Here is a 13,301-nt window from a genome sequence, read left to right as displayed (position 1 = left end):
ATGGACTTCAAAATTCTTTTGGGGGCAATAATCCAGGGGACATATGCCACCGCTGACAAAGGTCTGGGTGTCACTGATCCCTCAGCGGGCTAAATATACTAATGAGTGACTGAGGCAGGTGGATTGGGTTGAGGGGAGAGGGTGACATGGGGTGGGGGGTTTGGGCAGGACAAGCCCTGGGTTCAGTGTAGAGACAGATCAGGAACAAAACACAACCCAAAACAGGGGTTTCCATTCAAAGCCAGCTGGTCTGGCTTTCATATATGCAGGACATTTTGTGTTTTGCTTTACAGTTCACTTTTTACTCTTCTTTTACTTGTCACGAAAGTTTATCTCTTTTTTTGTCTGTCCCTCAGCTGGTACTGTAGGGTATTACTTCCTGGAGAAGCAGAGAAACAGTACGGTGAGTTTACAAAACACACTTTTAGCTTCCCCTTTAACTCCGCATGGTGTACTGTGACTTTTTGCTTGTGGAAAAATCTTGTTCTGGCATGGGCACTCTTTTTGGATGATGGCATTTTCCAAGCCACCAGCCATAAATCTGTCAAACAACTAACTCCCTTGTAATATACAGTAGTATTGGCATATTGTTACTAAATTATTTATATTGACTAGTGTAGCCTTTATTGGAAAATGAAACAAAAACTTGGTCGTGTCAACAATAAAAAGAAACCTGGATCTGCAATCAGACCCATATGGGGAGAGAAAGAAAGCTAGGTTCATTTAGCTCAGGTACGTACAGTTAGTGCGTGACAGAGAAAGAAGTCGGTAGAAAAGCTTAAGGGCTGAGCTATGCTGAAGTTGGAGATCGGCAGTTACAAACAGCTGTTGCCAATCACTTCTGTACATGTGAATAGCCCATCGAGGCTCCTGTAGCTACATATGTTTGAGTTTTATACGTATACTTTTCAATTCTCCAAGGCATGACAAATGGTTTGACTCTCTAAAGAGGAACCTAATACCGTGTTGTGTTTTTTGTTTTAATTCTTCACAGTCAGTTTGGGTTATTGGTCTTCCTAAAGTTAATTGCTAAGAACACCTAGTTGCGTAATCTGAAATAATCTGTGAATAAAAAGTGCATTGCTTCAACGTACTGTTTGTCTTAGAAATGGCTTACCTACGCAAGGTAGCCATTTAAGTCACTGCTGCAGACTTCAATATCAATTTATATCACACAGACCAACACTTAAGTAAGACATTACTTGCTAAACTGTGAAACAAAGAGGAAATTTGTCATATTGCACCAACTGAAGGGAATTCATATTGAACCATGTGCTCTGAAGGGAAGAAAATGTCACTCAATAGCAGGCAAATGTCCTAAAGCAACCACAAAGAATTCCATTCCCAAACAAATGTTGAGTTTGAATTTTATGGATGTTGAAAAGCTTTGTTCAAACTTTTTTTTTTCAGACATTTGATTCAAGAAAGTAAGTTTAGAATGGCCCATTGGACACAAGACCATGTTATGGGAACTTAATCTACACAACAAGTTTGAATACAACTGTTAATTGCCTTATAGGCAGGCGTAATATTTCAAACATAATAATAGCTAAGTTGATCATTTATATGCAAATATGTGTACAAGTCGATGCTATCATACCATATAAAGGAACATTCTTTAAATAATGCAACTTAGAGAATTCATGCCAACTCAGATGCCATAAAAGGCCATTTTTCTTTTAAATGTTTTGTCTCATGAGGTTTGATAGGCATTGACTTATTTAATCCTAACATTACATTATTTAAATATTTAATACAAATCTCCAAGCCTCTTTTTGTTTTATTTTATTGCACTTTAAAATGCTGTGGTGTTAATTTATCTAGCAATTTGACAGCTTATGTCCTACATTCAAAACATAAAACAACTTTTATAAAGGAAACATTATCCCACAAATCTAACACAGAAGATATGTCAATAATTCCAGAATGATTTGCCTATATTTCTTATGGGCATAGCCATCAGTTACAGAGCTGTTCACAACATAACAAATATATTTATAAATATATATATATATATATATATATAAATACAGCTTCGGAATAAATTAAAAGAGCACTGCCCCTTTTTCTTCCTTTACAAAAAACTTTGTTTTGAGTGAGGAACAGAAGGGTCAAATTAAGAGACCATTGCAAATTGAACGCTTCTGTTTTTCACTCAAAACTTTCCTTTTCAACTTCTTTGGAAAGGAAAGAAAAAGGTGCAGTGGTCTCATTTTTTCCAGAGCTGTATTTGCCTCTAAAGAATTTAAATAAAAACATTTTAGAAAAATAAATAATTAGAAACGTATGTTTTTAAAAAGGTTTATTGAAATCTTGTTCCTTATTGAAATGATATACAAAGTGGAAATTCTATTTTTACGCAGTTGCTTTTATAACTGTAAAAATATGATTAAAATTATAATTTTTTTTAACCAAAATACATATGTCGTCTTAGTCAATCAGGCATATGGAGTTACAGATTATTGTTGCGACCCTGGTGATTTAGATATTGTTTCTTTAAATCTATTAAGAGATCTATTAAGAGATCTATACAGAACATGAAAGGTCATGTTTCACATCATAAAATAAGGGCATGACGATGGAATCCATATGATGTAGTTCACTCTGCTCATTGATGATTCATGATTTCAGAGAAATAAAACTGCTGAACATATCTCCAGAATTATTTTTCTTTTTGTTCTGGAATCCGTTTTCAGTTAAATATTATATAATATCAGGGAGGACTATAGCAAGGATCTGCATATATTCTTTTTGAGGTTGAAATTGGTAGCCAATAATATTTAAGATTTATTTTTTTGCTGAATAAAAAATTAAACTGAATAAAAAATTAAACTGAATAAAAATAAACTGCTAACCTCAGAACAAAATAAAATGGTAGTGTTGAAAACAGTTAAATAAGTACCTGTTCATTCAAGACAGGATAATATATTGGTTCAGGTGAAAATGAAAATGAAACATTTAATTTCCTGAACTTTTCCCTCTTTCTATCTGCTCGTAGATTGACGTCCACATTATAATTAGCACCAGAAATAAAAGTCAATACCAACCAAATAACTAAGTGATAACATTCATAATATACAGTGGGGAGAGTCAGTCCTACCCCCAACCTCAGGAGAACCCCAAGCCTGAAGGGGGTAGAGGCGGGTGATGGAGGTGTTTGGTGGGGGGAGAAGCAAGCCTCTCTTCTCAGCTCCACAGCCCACGGCTCTCTATGGTCATAGTCAAGGTGATCTTCTGCTCAGTAATGCACACACATCTTTAGGTCCAAGTACACATAGCTGTACAATGAATTTACAGAAGCAGACAAAATGGAAGAGTTCAAACCATGTACACACACATGGTAGTGGACAGAACATACAGTGGGGAGAACAAGTATTTGACACACTGCCGATTTTGCAGATTTTCCCACTTACAAAGCATGTATGTAGAAGTCTGTAATTTTTATCATAGGTACACTTCAACTGTGATTGACCGAATCTAAAACAAAAATCCAGAAAATCACATTGTATGATTTTTAAGTAATTAATTTGCATTTTTGTATGTTGTATGACGTAAGTATTTGATACATCAGAAAAGCAGAACTTAATATTTGGTACAGAAACCTTTGTTTGCAATTACAGAGATCATACGTTTCCTGTAGTTCTTGACCAGGTTTGCACACACTGCAGCAGGGATTTTGGCCCACTCCTCCATACAGACCTTCTCCAGATCCTTTGGGTTTCGGGGCTGACGCTGGGCAATATAGACTTTTAGCTCCCTCCAAAGATTTTCTATTGGGTTCAGGTCTGGAGACTGGCTAGGCCACTCCAGGACCTTGAGATGCTTCTTACGGAGCCGTTCCTTAGTTGCCCTGGCTGTGTGTTTCAGGTCGTTGTCATGCTGGAAGACCCAACTCATCTTCAATGCTCTTTCTGAGGGAAGGAGGTTGTTGGCCAAGATCTCGCGATACATGGCCCCATCCATCCTCCCCTCAATACGGTGCAGTCATCCTGTCCCCTTTGCAGAAAAGCATCCCCAAAGAATGATGTTTCCAACTCCATGCTTCACGGTTGGGATGGTGTTCTTGGGGTTGTACTCATCCTTCTTCTTCCTCCAAACACAGCGAGTGGAGTACAGACCAAAAAGCTCTATTTTTGTCTCATCAGACCACATGACCTTCTCCCATTCCTCCTCTGGATCATCCAGATGGTCATTGGCAAACTTCACTCGGGCCTGGACATGCTCTGGCTTGAGCAGGGGGACCTTGCGTGTGCTGTATGATTTTAATCCATGATGGCGTAGTGTGTTAGTAATGGTTTTCTTTGAGACTGTGGTCCTAGCTCTCTTCAGGTCATTGACCAGGTCCTGCCATGTAGTTCTGGGCTGATCCCTCACCTTCCTCATGATCATTGATGCCCTACGAGGTGAGATCTTGCATGGAGCCTCAGACTTTAGGTCATGACTACGTAGTGAATATGTAGTGTTGTATAGAGGTCTTTAGGGTCAGGTCTATATAGTAAATATTTACTGAAGTGTTCAGGCATTTAGAGTCAGGTCTACACAGTGAATATTTACTGAAGTGTTCAGGCATTTAGAGTCAGGTCTACACAGTGAATATTTACTGAAGTGTTCAGGCATTTAGAGTCAGGTCTACACAGTGAATATTTACTGAAGTGTTCAGGCATTTAGAGTCAGGTCTACACAGTGAATATTTACTGAAGTGTTCAGGCCTTTTTTAGTCAGGTCTACACAGTGAATATTTATTGAAGTGTTCAGGGCTTCAGTTTCAGGTCTACATTGTATTGACTGAAGTGTTCAGGCATTTAGGGTCAGGCCACAATAGTGAATAATTACTGAAGTGTTCAGGGCTTTAAGGTCAGGTCTATATAGTGAATATTTACTGAATTTTTTAGGGTTTTAGGGGCAGGTCTACATAGTGAAAATGTACTCAAGTTGTTTAGGGCTTTGGTGGTAGGTCTACATATCTAAACCCTCCTCTTAACATTAACGTGGAAGAGATGGGACCTTAAGAAACTTTGACCCACTTTGTAAAAACCTCTCTTCACTTCCACACTTTCTTTGCTCCCAAATTCCACTGCCTCGATGGGAAGCAGAGCGTAGGAAACACATTGTTTTTCCCTCTCTGCAGGGTGGCGAGCTCTCTTATGCAGGCGTCTCTTTCCCTTTGAATTACCATCCTGTCATTTTGCTAACACTCTGTAGCCCGACATTTTACCATCCGCACTCCAAATTGACATTCAGTCAGTTGACATTAGCTTACACTATGGTGTGGGGTCTGTAATAGTCTTGGCATTCACAGAATTTTTTTAGGTCTTTTGTATTAAACTTTGATCACATTTTATGTGAAAACAATTTTATTTAAATAGGATTTACTTAATAAGCAAATACAATTTCAATTCACCATAACAATAAACTCGCTGCACTGTAAGGCACAATGTATGCGCACGTTACACTTCGGCCAAACCTCTGACCTGGAAGGTGTATAAACTCACTGACCATGTTGTTCACCTGGTAACTAACATGGCGCTCTCGGTCAGACATCTGCTGTTGCTGATAATAGTAGAATAGTTTCATTGCTGGTGGGAGAGGTTTTTAGTTGCCTCCTGACAACATTTTTCTTTCTGATTCTGTATATGCCTGTATATCGTTTAAGGACCTACAGGACCAGACTTTATGTCCACTCATTTCACCTCAATGAATATTGTCTTAGACCTGAATAGCTGGATCAAGTATCCGTCATAAAAGTGTCCCACATTCAGTGTAACATGGATATGTTATGCGCAACTATTTACATTTCCCCCTGTTTACTCTATGCAAATCTAGTGACTGGTCTCATTCATTTAATCAAACTGTTGCAGTGTAAAAACTTTCTTGCCATTGATTTCAGAGATTAGACTTTTGGTTTCACTTCTTGTCTTTCTATGGGTTTGGTTCAATGGTTATGTTAATTTGGATTCACACCACAAGTTTTGTGGAAAACAGATTGTGGAAAATAGATTGCGGAAAGAACTGAGTGGTGTAGGGGTCTATCTACTGCTACTGGTGTGTTTTAAGTACCCTTGGCATGTGGCTTTGCAGTAATTGTTGTCGTTATGCTGCCTACTACAGATCCAGACACTGTGATCTTTGGTTACAAAAGCCATGTTATTGTAGAAAGTGCATTTCATATTTAAAACAAATTATCACTGAAACAAGACGTATTATACACATGGTAGTGGTTTAATCGCGACTGCATGGAAATGACAAGTGTCTTTGTTCCACTGTAATTGCTTGCTGTAATGGGCCTGGTATTTTTTCCTTTCTCTTCTACTCGCTTTATTATTTCATTCCGAATTTCCACGTCCCAGCCGCGGTCCGGCCTCTTTCATGAACAATCCCTCTGCAGTCTGCGTCTACCCCCCTGAGCAGTGTGTGTCGGAGGCGTCTACACAGTGCGCTGCTTGGTTTCTCTGCTGCCTCCACAGAGTGCCGGAGCGCTGGGGCTGCGGAAATCTACAAAACATGAGTGCTAGTCGCGCGGCACAATGCCATGAGCCTTTTCATCTGCTGCTAATCTCAGTGGCCTGCCTCCCATCAGATGGCATCTGAACACAAATACATTTGGTGGTACAGGAGGGACGGTGTTTCATCCTTCGCTGTGCCGTGTTCCTGCTTTGGCTGGGGGGCGGCAGGGTACATTATATCATGATGGGGTCAGGCACTTCACAATTGGTCCATGAAATTGGTCCACAAAATGTGTCCATGATAAGCAGTTCATGTATTATCAAAATAAAAAAAATGTGAGGTTAGTTTGTTATTTTTATTACAAATTAGACTTATTTTATTAAATGCATGTTTTGTCGTGTTTAAGTAGCCGGGTGGTATGGATATTTGTGTGGCCCGTGACGTCCTTGCAACTTGGAGAAAAAATCGGGTTCAACATTGAATGCAGACTGCTGACATCCCCACCTCTCATTGAACATTGAAAAAGTAGTCAGATTACAAGACGCATCCATCAGTCGGAAGAGTCTGCTCTTGACAACAAATCCCATTGTTAGGACAGAGACATAATGATCTCATCAGCATATCCAACGTCTCTGTCAGGGCGGCATTTCACAATAATACACACTGACACCCATTGGCTTCACTTCCCAGCTTGATGTTAACAAAGGCAGTTTATGTATGTGCGAGATGTTTGCTGCATACTTCTTCTGAGTGTTGTTTAGTGTTTCCAGAATTGCTCGAGGTCTCAGTTGCTCTCCAGGACTTGTGGTGTGTGTGTGTGTGTACAGTACCAGTCAAAGGTTTGGACACACCTCCCCATTCACTTCAATGGGTCAGTCCAAACATTTGACTGGTAGCGTGGGAACAAGAAACAGTGATCATGTCTATTCACCAATCCCCCGGATCTTATGCCCTCGTTTTAGGACTCGGCCTCGCTAATGAACAACCAACTGCGCCCCATCAGTCTAGTAGTTAATAAGCCTGAATGGCGTAACACCTCCCATCTGAAATGACCATAGATCAATTCCAATCCTGGCCAGTGCTGAGGGCCTTAGGTCAGGGCTGAACAAAACCTAGGTGTTATGACATCATTGTCTTGCCAGCGGCTAGGACTCTCAGTTCCCATTTGAATAATTTACCCCCCTGCAGCACATCCCATCAGCCACTTGTGTTACACCAATCTACTTCTGCCCAGATACCAGTTCTTATGAGTCTAAAGCAATGTGTGCTCTTACATGTGTGTAAAATCCATAAAGTGTTGTTAATTCAGAAATACGTGACTAATGGCAACCTTTTTCCTATACCCATTCTATTTTTTTTACATATGTGTTAGGGTCAGGGGTAAGTGGTAATATTTGGATTAGTGGGAACAAAATGTGTGTGCGCACACGGGCACGAAACTTGTCTAAATGCATTCACACTTCAGGGTAAAATACCTGTAGAACTCCAGGATGCACATTTGGGTAAACTTATTGACTGTTTGATTGCAGCTAAACCGACAAAATGAGGAATTACATTTCATTACTTTATGGTAAATTCAGTAGTTTGAAATGATTTAGCTTTCAGACTGTGTGATTATTTTTTTTGTTAACAGCCGCAGTACCTTGATAGTTGAAATATTTGCATTGTGACCATGACTGCTGAAACGTCAGATCACGCGTGTGATCTTTCCACCGCCCCAGGGTTGCGCACATCTGTCAGACACAGCTTCTGCTCAGCCTCAGGAAACACCGGTTGGCACCCCTCTACTGGAGAGAGAAAAATGTAACATTGGCATCCCCACTTTACAGGCTCCATTAGAAAAGAGGCCTGAAACAATGAAATAACTGTGCCTGTTTCTGAGCAGTTAAGAGGGAATTACTTTCCAACCGTTCAAAAGGAGGAAAAATCATTATCGAGGGAGAGGCACTTTTTTTCTCACATGAAGTAATCCGGAGACAAAGGGAACTTTGACTGAAAGACTGAAATGTAGAGCAAAACCACAGCAATCCGAGACGATTTTCCCTGTCAGCATTTGTAATTTTAGCAGCCTAAACACTGGACATGAGGGGGATACAGGAAATGGAAATTGATGTGAATATTAAAACTATTCATGTACTGATGAAATGTTCAGCAGTTTAAACAAGGCTGTTTTAGGGACAGTTAAAAATTTACTGGAGGTTCATGGGATTGGGGGAGCCGGTCGGAAATTTAAGAATACTGTTTTTTGTTATTATTTTTTCTTTTGGGAGGGTTGGGCTGTTTTATTCGGGCCAAGGCGAGGATAATTCGTTTTTTCCTTGGTTTGTATTTACCCCTTTGCTGCATTTTCTGCAATAGGTTAAACCTACAATAGGGAGTTTGGGGCAAATATGGGAAACAACACCTTCTGTGACGTGGCAGTTTCATATGGGACACCTGTAGTCACCCTTGAGCAGTCAAAGTACGCCTACACCACAAAATCAGGCATCTCTCTCCATCAGTAAATTGCAGCTCAGAGGAAAATTATAGTTATTGGCTTTCTTTTTTTCGGCACCTCATCAACTTATCTTTTCATTCAGCTTGGATGTAAAAGAGGTTTCAGCAGTTCCTTTGACTAGTTGCTTGCGCTTGAGTCAGAATAAAAACATTTCTGCTGGAGACAGGGAGTGAGAGCTCCCTGTCGGTCCCATGGTGTTTGGCAAACCCTCAACACACCCGTAGAGTTGTGCGGCAACGACTGAGCCACAATGGTGCCGAAGTGGTGAAGTCGATGTATCCACTTTTGTCAACTGTGTTGCTACCCTTTTTGTTATTTTCACTTTTTTCAATTTTCAATTTTTTTGCATGTGATTTTACATTTTACAGTATAGTAAGGTAGTGGTTATGTGAACAAAGTAATTTTTTTTGTGTAGAGCGATCTTTTAAAAAAAATTAAATACCTGAATAGAATTGAGGACTGTGTAGGGTAGACCGCAGAACACTGGGTCTCCATAGGTTTTACTGGTTAGTGACGCTAACAAAGCTAATTTGCTAATCTAGGTGAATCAGCTTTGGCAAGCCAATATGGCTCTCCTACAGGCAGCACCTGGAACTGCAGAGGTATTTTACTGTATTGTTTTCACTTAAATATTGTATTAGACATGCTTTACCTTGAACAGTGGCACTGGCTAATTTTATGTGTTTTAGGATGTGTGGGGGCCTTATCTCTGGGTGTTTAGGTACGGTATAACTATCATGTGTGTCACGTTGCTGTTATGGATGAATTCACCCAGCAGGGAGAGACTGGAACAGGCTATAAGGGACCATAGGTTGGACAGAAACATTCAAGTGAATATTTTCCTCATAGTATAGTTATAATTTTCTGACCATTCAATTCAGCTCTGCCTTTTCAATATTCACCGCAAGCAACTGCACTTGGTTATGCTATATTTTCAGAATTTCAACCTGGGAATTTATCAAACTTCTTTATTTGTGCGAGTAATTATGATGAGATATTAGACACAGTTGTCTTGTATGGATTCAAACATAAGTGCATATGGCGCCTGTTAATTAAAAACTGCCTTCCTCACCCTTCCTCTTTTAATTACGCTGTACAGTGGGATCAGTCAAAAACTGTAATTACAAATGATATTTCCTTCAGTTTCATTATGCACTTTATTCAAAAGGCAGACCAAATTATAGGTAATGTATTGCTTTGGATCACTTTAAAAGAACTGCACCTGGGCGATGAAAAGGAAGATGCTGTACGTTTGACTCTTCATTGGTCTGTGCAGTGAGTGTAGTCTCTACTGTATCCGCCGTGAGTTTGAAGGCCAGAACAAATGGTAAACTGAGATTGATGATGGCAAATGGCTGTGACACGCACACACGCGCACACAAAAACACTCACATGTAAATGCACGCACGCACAAACAAACAATCCCACAGCCTTTGTGGATCATGTGTGAAGTTGGCCTGTGGGTCTTGACAAACTCTCTCTGATGGGTTTGGTCGTCTCATCATGTAAACTCAAGCCAATGTCAGAACAGCGCCTGTCTCCCTGCAACTCATTAGGGAATCGGAGACAGAGAGAGACTGTCACACACCAAAAACTGGAAGCCTCTTCAGACAGAGCTGCAAAACTTCAAATATGTCAATGCGATGCATGCTAATTCTCTTGAGTGGAACCGAGGCCTTGACAACATTATCAACTCTGACAGGCAGATTGTTTTTTCACGTGGACGTGATCGACAAAAGAATACACGCGGCCTGGACTCTTCCTGTTTGCCCAGGAAACGTGTTTCTGTCGCTCTCTGTCTTTGGAAAAAGGCTCTCGCTGAGCGACACACAGCCATTCACGGCGGTCCCATCCTGTGTGACACATGCCATAAAGCGAGTCAGAGACGGCTTATTGAAGATTCTTATCGGGATCAGGAGTAGTATTGGTATTAAACCACACTCACGTCTTTCACTTGCATTCAGTTGCCGTTCCTCTCCCCTCTTCGAAGGCACAATGCACGCCAAACCTTATGAAGTGTAATTTGCCCAAATGTGCGTACGCAGAGTGACACATTTCAAATTACATAATCATTCTGGAAAACAGTATGTTTTATTCATGAAACTTTGAAGTGACTGTCAATCCCCCTGAAGTGCTAAATATGTTCAGGTCGGTGTGTATCATAACAAGGAGAGACAGAGGGAGGGATGCCCTGATACAAGCCTGTCTGGATGAGACAACAGCTTCCAGGCGTGGACTGAATATTGTTCCATGGGATATGAAGCGGGATTGTAAACTGTTGTTATATTTAGCAATTGGACCGGCCGAACCATCCATGTCAGGACATGTTAAAGGCCATGCCCTCAGACCCAGCTTCAGTTGGATGACATGATGCACCAGTCTTGGAATTAGATTAACTCAAATATGGTCAGCTGATGAACAAACAACGTTCCGCGTTCCAGAGGGTGGCGTGTTAAGAGAACGGTTTGTATAGAGGATTGCCATTAACATTCCACAGGTTAAAACACACTAGGAAAGTAGACCTGACTCAACCTCTGCAAACCTCTTTTATCTATTATTGCTCTCTGCTGTACCTCTTCTGTTTGAGGGCTACTCCACTTTTCCCCCGAACCAGTAGATCTCAAAGTTGCTGACTTTTATATTTCTCAGAAGACTTGCCACTCCATGTACAACCCTGTTTCCGTAAAATTTGAGATGCAAAATGTAAAATCTAATGAAGAACAGAATGAAATGATCTGCAAATCCTTTAAACCCAATATTCAATAGAGAATTGCACAAAGACAACAAATCCAATGTTGAAACTGAGAATTTCCTGAAAATATATGCCCAATTTAAAATTGATGCCAGTAAGACATTAAGAGTTGTGTAATGCTAAAAAGCAAACTGCTGGAACATCTCGCAACTAATTAGGTAAATTGGCAACAGGTCAGTAACACGATCGGGTATGAAAAGAGCATCCCAGAGAGGAAGTGGAAAACTGTCCTGTGGTCTGACAAACCAAAGTTTTTTGGGGGGGAATCATGGACGCTGCATCATCTGGGCTAAAGAGGGGAGGGACCATCCGGCTTGTTATCAGCGCACAATTCAAAAGCCAGCATCTGTAATGGTATGGGTTGCATGGGTTTTGGAGTAACATAGGCTGCCCTCCAGATTATGTGTTTTTCAGAGAAGGCCTCGTTTATTTCAGCAAGACAATGCCAATGTTACAACAGCATGGCTGTGTAGTAAAAGTCCAGGTGCTAAACTGGCCTGCTTGCAGTCCAGACCTGTTCCCCTATTGAAAACAAATAGGACACAGGAGGCCCCAAACCTTTGAGCAGCTGCAATCCTGTATCAAGCATGGGAAAACATTTCACTTTCAAAACTACAGCAATTTGTCTCCTCAGTTCCCAAACACTTACAGAGCGTTGTTTAAAGAAGAGGTGATGCAACACAGTGGTAAACATGCCCCCTGTCCCAACTTTTTTGAAAAGTGTTGCTGGCATCAAATTCATGTGTTGTTCCCAAAACAATAGAATTTCTGTTTCAACATTTGATATGTTGTCTTTGTACCTTTCTCAATTAAATATAGGGATAAATGATTCACACATCATTGCATTCTGTTTTATTTGCATTTTACGCAGCGTCCCACTTTTTCTGGAAACAGGGTGGTATTTACGAGGAAACTGGGACTATGAGGAAAACGTTTGATGAGCAGATGGGGCACTTTCCAGAAGGTGCTGACCTGTGGACGTTCCCATATTGACAATGTTTTCAGTACATTTTGTCGGTAACACGACACAAATGTCTCAGTTGGATATGTTGGACGTGACACTCATACTTCAAATATGTAAAATGGTCAGTGCAATGGCAAAAGTACTGAAGTTGTACCACATCGCAATGTGTGTGTGTCTTGCTGGGCAGAGGCTGTGCAGCCATAGTGTCTGTAGCTCAGCCACCACAATGGGTAAACTTTCCTTTCTCTTAACACCATCAAATACTTGTGAGTAAGCTTCAGTCCTGCTATAATGTGGAAGTAAGAAGACCCTTTACCATCCTGGCCACTGCAGGACAATGGTAAACTATCTGGATTTTTTTCTTTGCATTTGTCTCTCTCTCTCTCTCTCTCTTTCTCTCTCATACACACACACACACACACACACACACACACACACAGGTAAAGTATAAGTTAGCGGTTCCCTAATGTTTGTGGTTACTGTATAACCAACCAAATCTGCCCAGAGAGCCCCTGCAATACCCTGTAATGTACAAGCACTAAGCCCAAGGTCCTGGGAGTCTTTTCAGGTTCCCCTGGTGGACAGTCAGAATATATGCTGGTATATTTGACTGGTTTATCCAGCCTTCTCCCAGTCTTAACGCC

The 13,301-nt window shown here is 40.6% G+C and overlaps 1 protein-coding gene across 1 annotated transcript in view; it reads left to right on the top strand.

The window, feature by feature from the left end:
* The first annotated feature begins 201 nt into the window (after positions 1-201).
* mef2cb (myocyte enhancer factor 2cb) overlaps positions 202-13,301 on the top strand; it is a 79,265-nt gene continuing 66,165 nt past the window's right edge. Inside the window, exon 1 of the mRNA XM_034296219.1 lies at positions 202-403. The gene's annotated coding sequence lies outside the window, so the exon portion shown is untranslated. The remainder of the gene's footprint in view (positions 404-13,301) is intronic.

This window comes from Esox lucius, chromosome 13 (genome assembly GCF_011004845.1).
Source record: "Esox lucius isolate fEsoLuc1 chromosome 13, fEsoLuc1.pri, whole genome shotgun sequence".
Classification (NCBI taxonomy): Eukaryota; Metazoa; Chordata; class Actinopteri; order Esociformes; family Esocidae; genus Esox; species Esox lucius.
Note: the sequence above shows the minus strand (reverse complement) of the source record. Positions and strands in the feature narration are given on the sequence as shown.